Source organism: Mirounga angustirostris, unplaced genomic scaffold, assembly GCF_029215605.1.
Source record: "Mirounga angustirostris isolate CCGP_5_RB_7025 unplaced genomic scaffold, mMirAng1.0.hap1 SCAF_7, whole genome shotgun sequence".
NCBI classification, from domain to species: Eukaryota; Metazoa; Chordata; class Mammalia; order Carnivora; family Phocidae; genus Mirounga; species Mirounga angustirostris.
This window is the reverse complement of record NW_026991715.1, coordinates 92,349,359-92,368,363: the sequence shown is the minus strand read 5'-3', so window position 1 is coordinate 92,368,363 and position 19,005 is coordinate 92,349,359. Positions and strand designations below refer to the sequence as shown.

The 19,005-nt window shown below is 48.3% G+C and overlaps 1 long non-coding RNA gene across 13 annotated transcripts in view; it reads left to right on the top strand.

The window, feature by feature from the left end:
• LOC123861696 (uncharacterized) overlaps window positions 1–18,093 on the top strand; it is a 272,443-nt gene extending 254,350 nt beyond the window's left edge. For 12 of the 13 annotated variants that reach the window (XR_010413202.1, XR_010413200.1, XR_010413201.1 and 9 more), the window contains 2 exons: window positions 206–339; window positions 14,500–18,093. This is a non-coding gene — a long non-coding RNA (uncharacterized LOC123861696). The remainder of the gene's footprint in view (window positions 1–205; window positions 340–14,499) is intronic. The other variant, XR_010413205.1, reaches the window with a different exon arrangement.
• Window positions 18,094–19,005: the final 912 nt, after the last annotated feature.

The following is a 19,005-nucleotide window of genomic DNA, read 5'->3' as shown; positions in this document are numbered from 1 at the left end:
ACATTGTGACGAAGAAGATTAAAGTTTTCCCTGAATTTCTTACGTGTGTGGATTTGGTCCCAGATAAAAAACATTGTCAATAATAATGGTGATAATAATAAACTAATGTCGAGTAAATGGAATATGCCAGGCATGATGCTAAGCCCTTTACACCCACTACTTGACAAGAAACTAAAAAGCAGTTGCTGTTATTGCTGTTTTACAGATGCGGAAATGGAGACCTTTTGTTGCCCTGGTCACATAGCTAGAGGGTGAAGAGGCGGCTTTGAACTCAGGTTTTCTGAATACAAATCTTGCAGCGTTTAACCCTCCTGAGATCTAGCGGGCATCACACACTAGGTAAGGCTTTTTATCCTGATTTGTTTTTAGCCACAGTTCACCATGGGAACCCCGTGGCTGCCACCACTATCCTCTCCTCCTTTCAGCCTTTAGCCTATTATTAACTCAACTCCTGCCCACTTGGGGCAATTAGGTCAGCTGTTGTTATTTCCTCATCTTATATAAGCAGTGGAGAGGTTGTAAATAATAAAGTCTGCAATACTGTTGGTTACTGGGAAGAGGCAGAATAGACTCGGGATGCTTTCCGCGTTAACATTTCCTACTCAAGAAAGTTTTGTTCTGAAACTAAATATTCAGGTGTTAGTTTATATTCATCATTTAACATCCAGCTCAGTCTTTTTCAATTAATGACAAACATTAATGTTAATGATATTCTCTTAATACCTCACCATCCTTGAATTGACACTATGCCAATTCTGACTAACTGACTTCACACTTACCACCTTTAGCCCCAGGAGAAGCCCAGTTCAGGCTACCTGGACCCCATGTCCGTTCTCTCCCAAGCTCTCTGATCACTTTCATCAGCCTTTTCTCCCATTTTGGCACGGTACACCTTACTCTTTCCTCAGGGAACACTTCTGACCCTCAGACCTAATCTGCCTTTGGTCTCACTGATACAGACTCTCCGAGCAGACTCTCTCGTAGCAGTTATTATAGTGAAAAGTGAATAATTAATAGACTCATTAGCCATTTGTTTCCCCTACTAGAGTGTAAGCTTTGGGCTGGGAATGTGATACATTCATCACTCTATCCGCGGCCTGGGGCACAAAACCTAGTTCAAAGTGAATGTGTAAGTTCCTGTTTCTGGTAGTTTTAGGATAAGGTCAGTGTGTGTGTGTGTGTGTGTGTGTGTGTGTAAAGGGTGGGTATCCCTTAAGCCACAACCTCCAGAAAAGAGAGAGGCATTATAGCAGGAAATGATGGATCAATTTATTGGTCTAATGGGAAAGTGATCCTGGAGATTGGCAGTAGGTGGTTTAGCCTTTGGCAATCTCAGTGTGGGCATCCTTGTGTCCTGGTTGGTGGAATTCTGAATCGCGAGAAGATGCTGTACCATATATCTGAGGCCTTGCCTCTGGAATTGATATAAATGGGGTGGGGGGTTGGGGAGCCAAGATGATCAAGCCTAGGGGAGGCTTATTATTAATCCAGACGTGCAATAGGAAGCCACCGCTTAACATCCAGAATGCTCTCATCCCCAGTCAAGGAATGTGTAATACACAGTGCACTAGGGGGCACCCTTGCTCTGTTAATAATCCAGGACCTTTAGAAATTCTACGGAGATAATTGCTTTAACTTCGGCCCAGGTAGTCTCATTTTCTTTAGGTATTCTTTAGGTAAAAATAATTGTAGAATCTCAGTTTTAAAATTGGTCTCTAACAAGCTTCCCAATCCAGTGACTTGGACATACTAGATTCTGGAATATTTTATATCAAAGACTGCATAAAAGAGTGGAAACTCCATTAAGCCCAAACCCAGGTCTCAAAGGAGAAAGGGCAGGAGCCGGAAAGAGTTGAGATCTACAGGCTGCTGAGGGAGATATGAAAAAGCAGCCAAGTGCATGCATGGGCTTTTTGCATCAGGTGGTGCAGGACTGGAATTCCAGCTGTCACTTTGGGGCAGTGTGGCTTTGGGAAAGTTGAATCCCCTCTCCAAGCCTCCACTCCTCAGGACCTTGGAGAGGATTAAGCACCATTTTGGCAATCCATTTAGTATAATTCTCGGTCCTCAGCAAATGTTTAATAACATTTCAGTTGCAGATTTACCTTTGGGTTGGGGGGTTATTTGATTTACCTCTGTCTCCCCCACTGATCTCTAAATTCCATGACTGGATTGTCTGTTTCACCTAGGAAAGTGTCTGGTATATACAGGCTCTTGGAAAATGTGTGATGGATGGACGAAAAAAATAATGAATGAATGAATGGGAAATTTGTTCTTCTAAGTCAGGATAACGCTGTTTAAGATTTTTGGTACTGCCTTCAATCAAATGTCATAATATAGCCAATATTCAGAGGAGTCAGGACAGTACAGTAAGCTGTCTGTAATATATGTCCAAATGATCTGTGATTTTTGACTACATGGACTGGGAGACTGGGCCAGGGAGCAGACCCCAAGGTTAGAAGTCAGTCTGTGGGTTGCCTTGGTAACGTTCCAACCATGTAACCCAAGATCCTGGTCCATAAGCAAGAGCATTCCAGAGCCCTAAGAACTGAATCCAAGGCTGCATTTAGACACCACAGCCACTTGAGGTAGACACATTGTTGATTCTTATTCATGTTCGTGGTGTGGCCCTTTTTCTTCTTGTTCCTGTGTCGTCATTGAGAGAGCTCTGCCAATTCTTAGGCTGGACAGCTGTTCATTTCCTAATTAACAGCATCCAGAGTTTCTCAAGATTGCCTGTCTGTAGCATGTTGGCTACATCCATACCATGTGATCTTGGCTGCTTCATTTTGTTTGTTTCTTTCTGATATTTTCCAGCATATCTATGACAAAATGGATCCAAATATACACTAAAAACCAGGGCTTTAATAAGCAGGAGTCCTTAGCACCAATCAATACAATCACCGCTTTTCCTGCTGGACATGCATCTTAGATAACATTTCAGGCTTCGGTGTTTTTAACACATTGTCATTTCGAATGATTTTTACTAAAGGATTTCTAGTGAAAGAGGCAACGTGAGATCATATTGAGAAAAGAGTGAGAAGTTTGGAATCTGGGTTGGGTTTGGACACAGCACCTCTGCTTATTGGCTGTGTGACTGAGGGTCATCCATTAACCCATATGAGCCTTGGTTTGCTCATCTGTAAAATGGAGATGATATTAATACCTACCTTTTGTTGTCCTGAAAATCAGCGATCATATATATGCAGAACCTGGTATACAGTAGACCCTTAACAGCTAATGATATGGTCTTGATACAGCATCCTGGTGTATTCAGTTGTAGTCTACTAGTGGGAGAGGAATCTCGATTAATATGTATTCAGAATTAACATATATGTTACTTTAGTAGTTTTAATCTTGTGATGACCTAGGAAACCACTCAGCCAACCTCTAAATTGGTGAGCTCAGTAAAGTTCATAGTCAAGCCCTCCATGCTATTGCTGCTTTGTCTACCTTTGTCATCATCTACGTTTGTCATCATCCTTCTAACACTGTCTCTCATTCTCCAGTGACACTCCCTATGTACCTATGTATTTCTAGTTACTTTTCCAGTATCCATTCTCCTCCTTTACCAACAGAACCCAATTTTGTTTGAAGCTGCAGCGTGCTCTGTTAAAGCATCCTTCCCTAGATTCCACTGTTGCTAGGAGTGACCGTAGGTTCTGCTTCTGGTCAGAGAGGTATGTGCTGAGGCTCCCAGGAAAACTTGGCCTTACTGATGGAAGCACCACCCCTTCCTGCTATAGCATGAAGGCGCAGCAGTCATGAAGCAATACCCTGAGGGTCAGTTGGAGCCATGTAACTGGTTCTAGTCAGTGACTTGTGAGCAGAAGTGACTTGTGATACTTCTGGGCCAGAACATTTAAATACCAACATGAGACCCTCCAAGAACTCTCTTTCCATCTGCTCTGATAACCGGCATGATTTCAGGTCGTGGCTGATCTGTCATCCTGGGCCCCAAAGTGAGGAGATGTGGAGCAGAGGAGGCCCCGCCCTCTCCTAACAGACATGTACCAGGAGTGAGAAATAAACTTTGGTTGTTTTAAGCCACTGAGCTTTTGGAATTGTTTGTGAGTGCAGCATACTCTAGTCCATTCTGACTGGTACAACCCTGAGCACATTCCTCCACTAAGTCCATCATCTGTGGAATAACTGAATGCTAAAAACCCCTGGGTGAGTGAGTGACTGAATGCCAGGCCCCATCCCTTCAGCTCGCGTCTAGAAATGATTGTACATCAGCCTAGTTTACTCATGTGCCCCTGTGAGACAGCTTCAGTCAGCCCTTCTTCAACTTTGGTGGCCATCCAAATTCCCTGAGGACCTTACTAAAAATATAGATGCTCAGCCATCCCCCCAAACCTACAGAAGCAGTCCCTAGAGGTGGGTTAAGGCCATCGGCATTTTTAAATAAGTTTCCTGGGAGGTTCTGACAACCTCCCAGGAAACTTGTGGTCTCTCTGGGTGGAAATTTCCAGCCCCATCAGCAAGCCTTTCGGGTGATTATCTTTGGCATGTGGGTTTTCAGCTTCTTGCAGTCATTCCTTCCCCAGGTCCTACTCCCAACCCCCACCCTTGTTCCCAGGTGGCCACTTTGACCTAAATGCAATTACCTTTGGTAAAGGTTCCCTTGAATATGTCAGTGACATCTCCTCCCTGACCCTTGTATCTCTAATCTGTCAGAAGAAGGGAGTTGAAACAGGGTGGCCAGAAGAGCCTGCTGTGAGAGGCATCAGCACTTAACAAACAAACATCTTTCACACACACATCACACAGCGTCATGTGATTGTGCTGCTTCTAAGATAATACAGGCTTATCACATATGTGATGCATATAAATTCATAAGTGTGCCCCATGCCCTGTGATGTGACCATCAGGCAAAGTTTAAAGCTGTGTGACTGTTGTCTTTGTTCCTTTGGTGTTTCTCTGTGACTATATATTTAGACTTATTTGGAGAGACTGTAAATTTGAGGATCAGATGGTGAGGCCCAGGGGAATGGCTCTCCTGACAGGCCCTTACCCCCACACCATGACGGGTCCAGGAGAGGCAGAAAGAGGCCTGGTGTTGGGGGTCTGGGGCCACTTTCTGTAGCCAGGCTCTGTCAAGGCGAGCGGCAGTCTCTGAGCTGAGGGGAGTCCCTTCCACTTCTGAGAGCAGAGCGAGCTTCAGGGTGTGCTGGATCTTCATGGAAACACAGCCGCAATTCCAAAGATTTCTGACAGGAGGAGAGGCAGAACAGCAGGTTGCCCCAGCCAGAGGAAGGGAAGTAATATTTATTGAGCGCCTACTCTCTACCTGGCCCTGGTGGAAGCTCCTTACACCCACTACCAGTAGTTGGGCCAAGGGCCCTGAGAGGCAGACAGACGTTCTTCTCGTTTTACAGATGAGGACCCTGAGGTACAGAGAGGGGAAGTCAGAATCAAAGTTCAGACCAGGTCTGCCTGGTTCTAAAGCCTGGGTTCCACCTTTAATAACGTGTCAGGACTGTGACCTCTGGAGACAGGCCGGGGATGGAATTCTGGCCCACCATATTGTAGCTATGAATTATGGGTCAGCTCTCTTATTGGAACTCAGTTTCCCCACGTGTGACATGATGGTAGTGACAGAACCTACCTCATAAGGATGTTGTGAGAATTATGTGAGATGGTGCCTGGCAGGTGCTAAGTTCTAGATCCATGCTACCTGCGATTTTTCTAGAGAGAAGACCAGTGGCAGTTTGTTGAATGGGGAAGGGCCCGTGCAGGGGTGAGGAAGTATGTGCATGTAGATTTTATTGTTCCTGAGCTCAGGAAGCTTTCTCAGGGCAGGGAGGGCAGTCGTTTAATGTGGCCCTTGGGTGGTTGAGCTGCCCTGCCCTATGACAACCTGCTGCATTCACCCCTCCCTCTGCCTCTACCTGCTGTCCCCTACCCCCCCCACACACCCCTGCCCTGTGGCTGCTCTGCTGGGCATTCCACGCTACACTGGAACATTCATGTCCTTCTGGGCTCAAGGACAGGGGCGCATGTGTCCTTACCCTCTCCTGAGACAAAGTAGGCAAGAAGGCTCTAGAAGATGCCCATGGGCTTACAGAGGAAGCGAGTGCCGGGCCAGTCCCCTGATTTCCTTGCATTGGCTTCTCTGGCCAACCCTATGAGGTAGCCATGGGTTTGGGGCCCAGGTCAGCAGTGGGGTTGTGTGTCTTTATCAAGTTACTTAACTCCCCTAATAGGCCTCACTTTCCCCACCTACAAAACAGAGAGGATCAAAATCATCCCTATTTGCTGTAATTTTTGTGAATTAATAAAATATGGTACATAAGGACATACCTAGAATGGAAATCAGTGCACTGTAGGTGCTCAATACGTCATGGCTCTTATTACCCATTGTCCTGGCAGCACATAGGCTTGATAGTGGAGCTAAACCACTTATCTGTTCACTCAGAAATAATGGTATCTGCATTCTGTTCTAGGTCCAGAGGGGTAGAGGGGAGAGAGGGGAGATACCCACATGAATTTGGCCTTGGTCCTCATCCTGGAGGAGTTCAAAAGCTGGAGGGAGATCATTAGTAGAGTGCCTGAGGAGGGAGGTGGGTACAGAGGGAAGAGAGGGGGTGCAGGTAACTGCTCGGGGCTGCCTTGGGGATATCACAAAGGAGGCACTATTAGAGAAGGGTCCTAATGCGAGCAGTGGGCTCTTGCCCTTCCTTGTAGAAGGAGATCCTTCGAAGACCCCCAGCTTATAAGTCTTGGCAGGAAATGTAGAGCCCAGAGACTTGGCTTCTTAGCGTCCTAAACATGTGGCCTCGACTCCAGCCATCAGAGGCCAGCCACCCGGGCAGTCTGATGCAGCAGGGAGCCTGTGAGGAAGCAAGGGGGAGGTGGCGTCCCCTTCAGAGGGGCCATGGTGGACTTCCTGCATGGGTCCAGTACCTGCGTGGACAGCATCAGAGGCACCTGCTGCCTGGTCTGTCCCAGGATCGAGGCAGCAGTGTCACCATGGAACATGCAGTAGTGTGACTTCGGGTGTGGCTCCTGTCCATGCCACCCTTCAAGCCTGGATCTCTGGCCTTCCCAGAATTCTGGGAGCCACACCGTGTCATTTACTATGTACCTTTCCTGCAGAAATCAGCCAGAATTCATTTGTGTTGCGATTCAGAACATTTCCTGGATACTTTGGTAGAGAAGGGAGAGGCTTGGAGTCCCAGGCAGAGGGTACAGCTCGAGCAAAGGCTCAGAAGCCTAAAGAGCATGGATATATTCTGCAGTCAAATGCTCTACCACTGAGCTATACCCCCGAGCATGGATATATTCTGAAAAGAGTTGCAAGCGCATGAGCTCTGTGGGGCTTCAGAGCCTGTATTCCACATGGGGTGTGTGGGGGGGACCAGCAAGAGATGAGGTTGATGAAGCAGGCTGGAGCCTCAAATGCTACCATTTCAGGGGGTGCATTTGACCTTGGAGTGGGGACAATGAGTTTCAAATAGGTCAGGACCGGCATCAGATGTGCAGTTTGCAAAGATTTCTCTAAGACAGCACAGAGTGTGATTGTACTGGGTGAGGCTGGAGGCAGGGAGACCAATGAGGAGGCTGCAAGAGTCCTCTTGCGTGGCAGATGTTGGCTATGGGGCGTCCTGCCCCTTGGGATCTAGCTAAGACCACTCACTCCGCTGCCCCCACCCTGGCCATCCTGGGCCCTGCAGAAGGCCATGCCTGACCCCTTCCACAATTTCTGCAGAATCTCCACGGTCACCTCTGCTTTGGAGCTCCTACCTCTACCATATTTGTTGTAGCTAATGGACTTTTGTAATGAAACTCAGCATCGTGATTCTTTGGTACTGACTGAAATTCCAGAGGTATCAGAGGAGGCACTGACATTTCAGCAACATTAAAAACAAACTGCAAATTGTCCTTTCAAACTTCTCGTTCTTAGAGGACTTTCCATGTCCCGAGGGATTCGTGGTCACCTTTTTCTCCTCATGAGTGCACCAGCCGCTGGCCGACTTATTATTTCATGGCTCCTCTCCCTGTGCCCCGTCTCCCCTTCACTCCCACCCTCATGGTTTGCCAGCGGAATGCCAACTTTTCATGACGGGATGCTCTACAAGTCAGCTCGCTTCAGCTCCTTTTTCCAAACTGAGCCCCAGGCCCACTTTTGCATCTCCCGGCCCATCAAGGAGGTCATCCAAACAGGAAGGTGATCTTTTAACAAGCTCCACACTCCCTTGAAGACAAGAGTGGTTAACATGACTTTCGGGTCATGTTATAGATGTTCTGCTGTGGATGTTCACAGTTGTGTTTTGCTGCTAATAATTGTTAACCACAAGATAACAGTGGCTTATGTAGGACAAGAGCTTGTCTCACGTAAAAGCCTGGAGGAAGGCAGTCCTGGGTGGATAGGGTGGCTCCATGACCACCCTAAGCTCCACCATCTTGAAAGTGCTGCTCATGATCCAGGATGGCTGCCCCAGTCTCCTGGCCCCAGTCTCCTGGCCCTAGTCTTAGAGCTTTCTGGTATAGCCTCCAGTTTAAAATTGGGGTTCATATTATTAAGGAAGAAGTGGCACATGTATACTAGGAGGAAACTAGTGGTCTGTGCTGTATCTTTGTATCTCCCACTTCTCTCAGAAACTACAGCTGTACCCTTCCCTGGACTGGGTGTCGACGGGAGCTTGGGTGTTCAGTCTCTTGATCATTGGTCAACAGTAACTGTTCTCACTCCTTTTAGAAGTGTGAACATTACAACTCTAGGAAGGGCTGTGGGGCTAGTCCGACCCAGGTGTGTGAGGCCCTTCAGAGATACAGGCAGACCCTCGCTCTTGGCGCCTGGCTTCTCTGCATTTTTCTGAGACTCTGCTTGCCTGTTGTCTCTCTGTGGCTGAGGCAGATTAGGGCCCAGCGGCCTATAGCTGTTCCAGCTCCTGCTGCCTGTCAGCCATTTGCAAGCAGAGGGTTTATTTCCAGAGAGAACGTAGAGCTATGCAGAAGTACCCATCTTTCTGGGGAGACGGTGCAGTGGCTAAGGAGTCTGTGAGGGAGGATGAGGCTGCCTGAGCTCCAGGAGCCTGCTCTTGGCTTCCTGCTCCGATTCCTCCCAGGGCTTCTGGTGCTTCATGGTAGACTGAGCTCTGGACATTTGCTGCTGCCGCTGCAGTTTGAGGGGACTGCCTTCTGTGACCACACCCCAAAGTGGGGGATTCCTCGAGCCTCTGGGGATGCTAGGGGAATACACAGATCTTCGTAGCTCTACCTGGAATGAAACTATGGTCCGTTTTCAGTGCCTTTTTCTTCTGTTCTTTCTCTCGATGGGCTGTGGTTGGCAGGCTTCAGGTAGTGGACTGTGGGCATCATTCCTGCTATTCTCCAGGTATTCCCAGCTGTCTGCCTCCTACATTCAAGGCAGGCTTGCACCTGCTGGCCCCAAGGCAGGGCCATGTGAGTAGTCCAGCCAATGAGCCATGAGTAGAGGTGACATGTGCCACTTCTGGACTTGGGCCTTTAAAAATTGCCTCTTCAAATCTCCCTTTCTGTTGCGGTGATGTGGATAGTATTTGAAATGGTGGATGCTTCGTCAGCCTGAGATCTAGGTTAAGGATGAGCTGGAGCTGAGCCCCCAGCTGGCCCTTGGTGCATGTATAGAGTGAATGAGAAAGAAATCTTTAATGTTTGAAACCACTCAGATTTAGGATTTTTTTTGTGATCACAGCATTACCTAGCCTACCTGACCGAAGGCGCACATTTACCACTTGTGGTTGCCGGGCATCCCAGTGCCCTTCCTGTTTGGGACTTTGCTCCACCCTCTGAGACTTGTTGAGAGGCAGAGCCTTCCTACAGAAGGTGAAAATGCCAGATACCCACCCACTTTCCCAGCCTCCCTTGCAGCTCAGGGGCAGGCACATGGCCAAGGCCAGCAGAGATGGTGCTGAGCTGGGGTGCCGGGGGCTGCGTTCTTAGCAGCTGTGATGGTAACTGTGCTGGGCTGGTTCTGTAGCCAGGGTTTGGGTTATGCTTCTGGCTGTGTGACCTCCCTTTTTTCTTGCCTGCTTCCTAAGCCTCATTTTCCAGCCTTCCCATCTGTTCTGTGAGCTGCCCAGTATCTTTCTATAAATTCCCTTTCAGCTTAAATCACCCAGCATCCATTCATGCTGCTGGAGACTAGGAGCCTTGGACCAATACAGCCAATTAGGGGGCTGTTGTGAGGCTGCAGGGAGGCAGGAGGGAAGGGACTGGCAGGATGCGACTAGCTTCTCTTCCCCTGCATGAGCTGCTTCCTCGGGAGCAATCCTTGTCTCTCTTGGCCCAGAGCAAGCCAAAGGGGACTGGGCTCAGGGGTTCTGGTCAGACTTGGACCACCTTTAGGCACGTGAATCATACATTCCTTTTCTGTAATACGGGGCAAATAATAGACCCTCACTTAGGGGGTGGTTGCGAGGAATGTATTTGAAAGAGAATACATTGGGGAGAGTGCTGGGAGCCATAAATCAAAACCCCAGTGCGAGTTTACCACTTTATCCTTGTGTCATCTTGCTGAGCAGATCCAACTGGGGACACTGGGGTGGCATGACTATAAAATGGAAGCTGCCCTTCGTGATGTGGTTGTCACTCACCTCCTGGGTGGTCGTAGCTCAGTCTTCTGGGTTCGGACCCATCTGAGCTCCTGTCCAAGAGACCAGAGACCTCACATTTAAGGTACTGAAAGGATTCCTGATGAGCTCGGAAAAAGCAGAGAAGCGTAAAGGTGGGAAAGGACACTGGGGATTATTTTCTTCAATCCTCTCAATTTCCAGAGCTCAGAGAGGGAGGCCTCCTGACCCACAGCCACACAGCGACTCTGTCGCTGAGCTTGGGGGTGGGATGCAGATTTTTTCCACTCTGACAGTGCGTCTTAACCTGGAGGCATACTTGTGCTGTCATCCAAGTTGGCAAAAATGATTTGGAAAGACAGCAACTCTCCCTCAAATTTACAAGCCCCATTTCATAGCAACCTGTGATCACCTGATCCTTATGCCCCCTCCCCCCCAGGAGAAGGATCCTTAGAATACACTTCTCTTTTGCTTTCTCAGCCATCTAAAACACTTTATTGCAGAAGGGTAAAAAAATGCTGAATTGATCTTTTTAAATTAACATGGGATCCAAATGAAAGAAATTTGGAAGAAGAGAACTTTCTCATCCAAGTGGTTGCCAGCACCCAGCCCCACCCACCCCCCCATCCCTCCCCCCCAGCTGAAGCGTCCCTTGTTCTTGCCTGTTCTGCCCCAGATTCATGGGCTGCTCTCTGAATCGTTGGCAATTTTCTCTGCACTGTCCTGACAACCTCAGGCCATGAAATTAAAAAGCTGGTTACTGAATCTTGCTCCTAACGGCTTTGTCCTCGCCAGCGATTCGACAGAGAAATCTGGAAGAGGGAGCCTCCGCTATGCCTGCAGTGGGCTGAAATGCCACCGGAATGACAATGGGCTTCACCAGGGGAGGGAGAGAGAATGTGCAATTTGCCAGGAATGAATGCATGAAAGAAAGAGAGCGAGAAAGAGCGAACTTTGGGCTTCAAATTGAAAAATTCCAGTGTCTCAGCAGAGGTCTTGGTGCCTCTGCTCCAGGACCTGCTACAAAATGCTGAGCAGGGCACATTTCCCCACACCAGTATCCTCTGGTCCTCTGCCAGGGTCCAGCGCTCACGGCTGGAGGGCTGGGAAGTCAGAATTTGGGGAGGAAATGGCTCCAAACTGGGGCAGGCCCTCCCTGGGAGGCCAGCCCACCTAGCCAGCTTGCCTGTGACCAAGGCCCCCCCACCCTCCCACCTGCCACCCCTAGCCCCAAGTCTTTCCCCTGAATGTAGACACTAGTGCTTACTCCACATACTATCACCCCCAACCTCCACTCCCAAGGAATTTTAAGAAATCTCAAAACTGGAAGAATTTTAACTACGTTTAATTAAGAAAAATCTTTCTAGAAGACAACTGTGGTGTGGCTCACTGCAGCCTGGGTGTCCCTGTGGGTGGGGCTCAGTCTCCTGGCCTTGGCACCTACGCAGAGGTGCCAAGGGCCTGGTAGATACTCATTGGGTGAAGGTATAGGAGCAGCTCGCTCAGAGAGCAGCTCTCTTTCCTGCATTGCCCCCTCTGGGCACGGGCTTACAGACTGACATGTGGATATGTAGGAAAGCCTGAAAGAGGCATTTGAGCCCTGGGTCAGCAGGGAGGCTGAATGAGGTCCTTGACTTCATAGCCAAAGACCTTGAACAAGTTGTTTAATGTCCCCAAGTATGACTCCTTATCTGTGAAGTGGAAGTCACCATGGTGGCCACTCAGAGGGAAGCTGTGAATTAGTGTTGAATGCAAATGAAAACTTCACAGGACCTAGACTCAGAGCCCATCCTGACTGGGAGGTGGTTCTTGAGAGCTTTGGCCTCACCATCCCAGGGGACTTGGGATTAGTGTCCTTACTGGACAGGCCTGGCATTGAATGGCCCCTGAGAAGCTATGTTGGTCGTCACTATTTAACTGAACTCATGCATTCACTCAGTCACCCAGTTGCTTATTCATTTATCTGAACCAGTGTTTATCAAGTGCCTTCTGTGTACTGCCCTGTGCTGGGATTTGGGCTAAGGGAGTAAGTGAAAGGGGCATGGGCTCGGTCTTTGGAACAAGCGAGAAATAAACAAAATCAAGATCAAAATCATTTTGGGTTCGGATCAGGAGGTGGTCAGGGAAGTCTTCTTTTGAGAGGTGTTGTTTGAATGTAGACCTAAGAATAAGAAGGAGCTGCCTACGCTCAGACTTGAGGAAAGAGGGTCCCGGGGGAAGGAGCAATAGTATAAAAGGCTTGGAAGTGAGAACGAGCCTGCCCAGTGGGTTAGTGTGTCCACGGTTGATGGAATAGTGGGATGGGGTAGTGGCTGAGTGCATTGGAGAAGTCATCCCACAGGAAGACCACCCGGAGGATTGGTGCTGGGCCTGCAGTCCAGAACTTGTGCTGGGGGTGGAATACTTTGACCAATGGCTTCCCTGAGGCTTACTCCCGCCCCCTCTGTGTCCGGCACCTGCTGTGAGTGCTTTAGAGGACAGGTCGTGCAGAATGAAGAGGTGGCTCCACCAGAACTCCACATTATTATGTATGGCCCACCTTCTCAAAAGTGCATGTCTCCCTGACCTTGGGGTCATGCCTGGGTCAGAGGGCTGGCCTTTGCTGCCTGCCACCAGGCTCTCCTGCTGCCCACCGTGTGCTGGGGCTGCTAGCGAGAGAGGCTACTGAAGTCAGAGATGCTCTTCCCTAGCTGCATCCTGATTGGGACAGTGGTCAAGTAAGCTCCATGGTGGGCCTGTCCTCCAGGCCCCCAGCCTGAGCTCACCCTTATGACCAAGCCTCCCCTGGTCTGATCTGTGCCAAACGAGGACCTGCAGCCCCCCTGGAGCTCGGATCTGGGGTCCCAACACACCATGTGGACATGACAGCCCACTTGGGGTCAGGCAGCCAAGGGACCTCGAATCATTTGTGAGGTTCGTTATTATTAATAATACATGCCAGAAAAAATAAATATGAAAACCATGTTGTAGAGTAAGTCTGAAATCTGGCCAGTTTTGAGATCAGCTGGCGAACCCTGAGGTTAACGAAAGTGGTTAAGTTTGATGGTCGTTGACTGCGTTTGTAAACTCAGACATGTGAACAGGTGACTCACTGGTGGAGCATCTCCCGTGCCAAGCACTGCAGTGGGCTCGGGAGTTCCCCAGGGTGTTGACTGTCGACTGGGAACCCGCCCGCCTGCCTGCTTGCAGCACCATCCCGGTGCGGGGCTGGGCCACGTGAGAGACGGCTGGGCTGCAAATTCTGGTGTCTGTTCTGTTTTGCTTCAAGATGTGGAGATTAACCTGACAGAGCCCCGAATGTCGTTCCTTCTGTGGTAGGTTAGGTTTTCACACTCGATGAAGTCAATTATACCTACATCTTGGTGAAGCGGGCACAGAAGGGGAGGTTTGTATCACAAAAAAATCTCTTTTTAGATTAGGCAAAATAGAATCCGTGCTTGAGAAAAAAAGTGCTATTTCTGTCACCAATCTGATTTTGTACCCATTTCAGTTTTAAGCTCTATGTCCCAGCTCTATGTCATTTCCTCTCCCTCCACCCTTCCCCCTCCTTCCTCTCCTCTACTCTTCCCCACCCTCCTCTTCCTCTCTCTCATTATCTCCTCCCCTTTTCTCCATCCCTTGCTCTTCCTTCTCTTCATCTGGTCCCCTCCTTGTCTCTCCCTTCTCTCTCCTCCCCCTCATCTTTCTCCCTTTCCTCCCACTTTCTCTTTCCTACTCCTTTTTTCCTCTCTCCCCACTCCTCCTTCCCTTTCTTCGTAAATCAGTCCATATTTATGTGCCTTTGATTTGCGGTGCAGTCGTGATCAGGAGACTTACTGTTAGAAATCGGGGAACACTGGAGCAGCTGACCTCATTTATAGGAGTTACTCTATTTTCTCTATGAAATGGCAACAGTTCAACACTGCATGTATTGACTTGAACCTATGTTTGTTTTCGCCAGTCTTCTGGGTTCTGTGAAGAAGGAAAGAGGAATAAAGAGGACAGCATCCTCCCTTTTAGCAACTTCCTCTCTCAGTGGGAACCTCCTATGTGATGGGAACTTTCTGTCAGGAGACACTCAAGACAGACCACTGTATGCGACTGTCTGTACGCAGTTCACAGCCAGAGAGAGCGGCCCAGGCCACAAATGCTAGTAGACATCAAGGTCAGCGTGGGCTAGAGGAAGGCTCCGCAGGTAGTATGGTCCTTAAACTGAGCCTTGGAGTTTGGAATGATCTGGAATTGCAAGGGTGGGCACTCCTGATTCTGATCATGGGACCAGCCGGTCTCTCCCCAGATTCCTGCTCCTGCACTCTGTAGACCCTGCCTTCTTGTTTACTTGCCCTTCTCCTCCTCATGGCAGCCCCCTACCCTTACGTCTTTCTGGCACTGGACCTTTCCTCCCCACTTCTCTCTCACTGGAAGCAACCAGCCCTGTCACTCATGCTCACTGCACAGATGTTTCCCTCGGTGCCCCCAGGAGACCCAGATGTCCTAGTGCAGCAGAAGCAATGTGGGTGACAGATCATGCATGGACTTGGAGTTCACACTGACCTGAGTCTGGATCCTCTTCTGCTCGAGACTTGGAGACCTGGGCAAGCTGATCAACAGGTTGGGCCTCTCTATCATCTCCTGTCCCTGGGGGTGATGATCCCTACTTCAGGGCAGCTTTCTGGATGAAATGGGTTAATGCATGGGTAAAAGGTCTAGTGCAAGTAGAGACACCCCCAAAATACTGGCTCCGGCTTTGCCCCAGTTCATTTCAGCCAAGCCTGACGGCAAAGAGGACTGGTGGGGGAGACGGAAGAGTGAAAGCACTGACGCTGGGGAGTCTGATCACACGGCCCTGGCCCTGGTTCCTGTTTCTAGGAGAGGTGTCTTTTGGACAAGTGACTTATCTGGAGTCTTCCCAATTGCTTTGCCCTGCATGAAACTGGATAATGTATGTGAGGTGTCGCACCCAGCGGCTGACATGTAGAGAGTGCGAGCATCACCATCATGGCTGAGCCCAGGCCACGGAAACTGAATCCCTTGGTGGCATCGAGCAGAATATTTCTACCAACCTTAGAAAGAGGGTGAAATGCGTTGGAAATGATGAATTGTCTCCGTGAAGTCTTCACACAGAGTTGTTCTCCCTCTCTAGCAGAGGTCCCTGCGGGCGAGAAGCATTTGGAAATAGCCCCAACGTGACTGATTTTCTTGAGTTGCCCTTTGGAGCTCGCACACAACATTCCGTCCTCGGAACTCACGCAATGCCAAGAGCTCCTCACGTATCAAGAACAGAGTAACCAAACCCTGGGGCTCTGGCATCGTGGGGTGACCCAGCACACTGACAACAGCCCGCCGGCCGGCTTTAAGCAGCACAGAGCCCAGGGGCGGGGTGCGCCCCTTACCTGCTTGTTCGAGTGACAGCAGCAGAGATCAAAGTCTAATGCACCGGTTATCGTTCTGTTTTCAGGGGCCCAGCAGGATTGAATGGGCTGCCTCTTCCAAGGAGCCCACAGAAGGTGGCCGGGTGGGAACTGAAAGAGGAAGGAGACTCGGCTGAAGCAAGTTTTTCATCAGGGCTCTGAGTGCCAGGGGCCTTCACCGGGACTCGGTTGAGGGGCCTGCTTCCGTTATCTTCAGACTGCTCAGGTCCACACAAGTTTGGCAGGCAGGAGGCACAAGAACAGAGGGACCCAACTGAATAAACCCTCAGGAATAGAACTGCTTGCAGGAAAACCAAAGAAATACTGGACGTCTTTTTGTGCCTCTAGACCTGCTTAAAATGCATGCTGCTAACAGAGCCTCTGCCCTTACTCTTGGAAAGTGGGCCATGCAACTGATACCAGGCAGGAATATGCTTACTCCCTCGCCCTTAATGATATGTCACAACAGTAATTACTATGATAATAGTAACAACAAAAGCAGCTCACACAATTGAGTGCTTACTGTATGCCAGGCAGTCTTCTGAGCGCTTGACGGTATGTTAATGCACGCAGTTCTGGTTTTAATCTTGATTTTCCTTATGAATATGTTCTGTGTCCTTGAGGAAGTTACCCACCTTCTTGAAACAAAGAGATATTTACATACATTTCATAGGTTTGGGGAGAGAATTAAATATAATAATGTATGTAAAGTGTGAGTTATATAGTAGTTGCTCCCCGATGGTGACCAATATTATTTTTATTAATAATGTGAACCCTCCTGCTTATTTTCTTTTTTGTGCCTATTTCCAAAGGTCTTGCCTTCCTAGGATCTGTCCTTCTGAAACTGGGAATGTGGAGATCCACCTTCTCTTTCTGGACGAACTCCTACTTAACCCTCAAGACCCATTTCAAAAGTTTCCTACACTGTGAAACCTTTGCCAGGTTCCAGAGTGCAAAACAAATTGCGCTCTTTGCCATGCCCCCATCCTGGCCCTCCTCACATCATCTGGTAATTGGGTCTGTTTATGTCTGTTTCCTTGGACAGCTTGGAAGTTTCTGGAGGTGCAAACCAGTATCTGCTGCACTCCCCTAGCTTAGCAGTTATCCAGGTGTGGTCTGCAGACTCCTGGGGGTCTGCGAAACTTTCAGGGGGTCCTTGAGGTCAAAACTGTTTTCATAACTCTAGGACATTATTTGCATTTTTCATTCTATTGACATTTGTAGCAGTAGTGGTTGAAACTGCTGGCATTGGCTTCAGTCAAGGATATGACATCAAAATGTGCGTGGAATCACCGTCATACAGTTGCATTAAAACACTGCCAACTCCACTTAAGAACGTCCTTAATGAGGCAGTAAAATGATTAACTTTATGATCTCTCGACCCTTGCCTTTTTAATAATCCGTATAAAGAAAAGTGGGAAGTACATATATAGCACTTCGGCTGCATACGAAAGCACTGTGGTTGAAGGTAATGTCGAGGAAAAGCACGAGTGTGATTGAATTGTGAGCGGAATTAGTCGTTGCTTTTTCATGACACATGCTTTTTACTTGAAAGAACAACTGACAAACTCCGTGGTTATTCAGATTTGGGCATTTGGCAGATGTCCTCTCAAAAATGAATCAAGTGAGCCTGTCACTTTAAGGAAAGCAGTATTTGTTACCAATGAGAAAGTTGAAGTTAGGTGGAAATCAGAAGTTTGGAAAACCTGTTCTGCCATTCTGAACTTGACATCTTCTCATTACATGTCCTGGAAGAGAATTGCAGTGATACTAGTGAATTGGAATTTTTGATACTGTATAATGAAATGTGTAAATGTTTGGAAGATCTGCATGAGTCTGTGAAGCAGTTGTTTTCAAATGAACAAACACGATGTTATACAGTCACGCACGGGTAAAAGGCCCATTCAGAGTGCGAGACGGGTACCTGGGTGGCACAGTCATTTGGGTGTCTGATGCTTGGTTTCTGCTCAGGTGGTGAGCTCGGGGTCATGAGATCTGGCCTCATGTCAGGCTCCACGCTCAGCACGGAGTCTGCTGAAGACACACTGTCCCTCTCCCTCTCCCTCTGTCCCCTGCCCTCAACGCATGCGTGCACTGCCCCCCCTCTCAAATGAATAAATAAATCTTAAAAAAAAAAAAAAAAGTGCAAGATAGACCAGTGGCTTTTACTGTGGCAGAGTAGAAAAGTTCAGCAACACTGTTTCAGACTTTACATCACAACAACCCTTAATCAAAACTTGTCAGGTGTGTCTATAGTACCAAAGAATATCCATCGTTACCTGGAAAGGCTATTAAAATACTGCTCCCTTTTCCAACTATATAACTGTGTGAGGCTGGGTTTTCTCTCTGCATTTTAGCTGGAGCAAGCTATTGCACCAGACTGCGTGCAGAAGCAGATCTGAGAATCCAGCTGTCTTCCATTAAGCTGGACATTAAAGAGATTTGGAGATATGTAAAACAGTGTCGCTCTTCTCACTAAACATCTTCATTCTGTAAACTAGAGTTTTTGTACAATTCGAAATGTTTTCATTTCATAAAATATGTGAAGTGTTAACGTGTAATGGGTTTGTTATTGTTATTTTTAAATGAATAAATGACTGAATATTCATGCAGTTCTTCAGTTTTAATTTCTTATGTGATAAAAAGCAGCAAAAGCACTTTGGGGTCTTTCCTCAATAATTTTTGAGTGTGTAGAGGCATCTGAAGACCAGAGAGGTTGAGAGCCACTGACTCATGGCCTGGCACATAGTAGGGACTCACTAAATAGGTGTGGTGTCCAGGCCTTTGGAGGTGATGACAGGCCAGGCTGCCTGGTCCTGATGTTTCTCTGCTTCTCTGTTCTTCGAAGGACAGTGTCTGGACTTCCTGGCCCTTACTCCTGTGACTCGGAGCAGGGCTGGATGTGACCTTGGAGCTCCTTCCCACTGCCTGGTTTATGCTAAGTAGGATTACTCCTGAGTCCTCCCATCCACATCCCAAAAGCACCTCTGCAGACTACAGGTTCTGTTTTCTGCTTTTATTGGTGGGTTTAGGCTACAGTAGGAAGCCTATGGAAT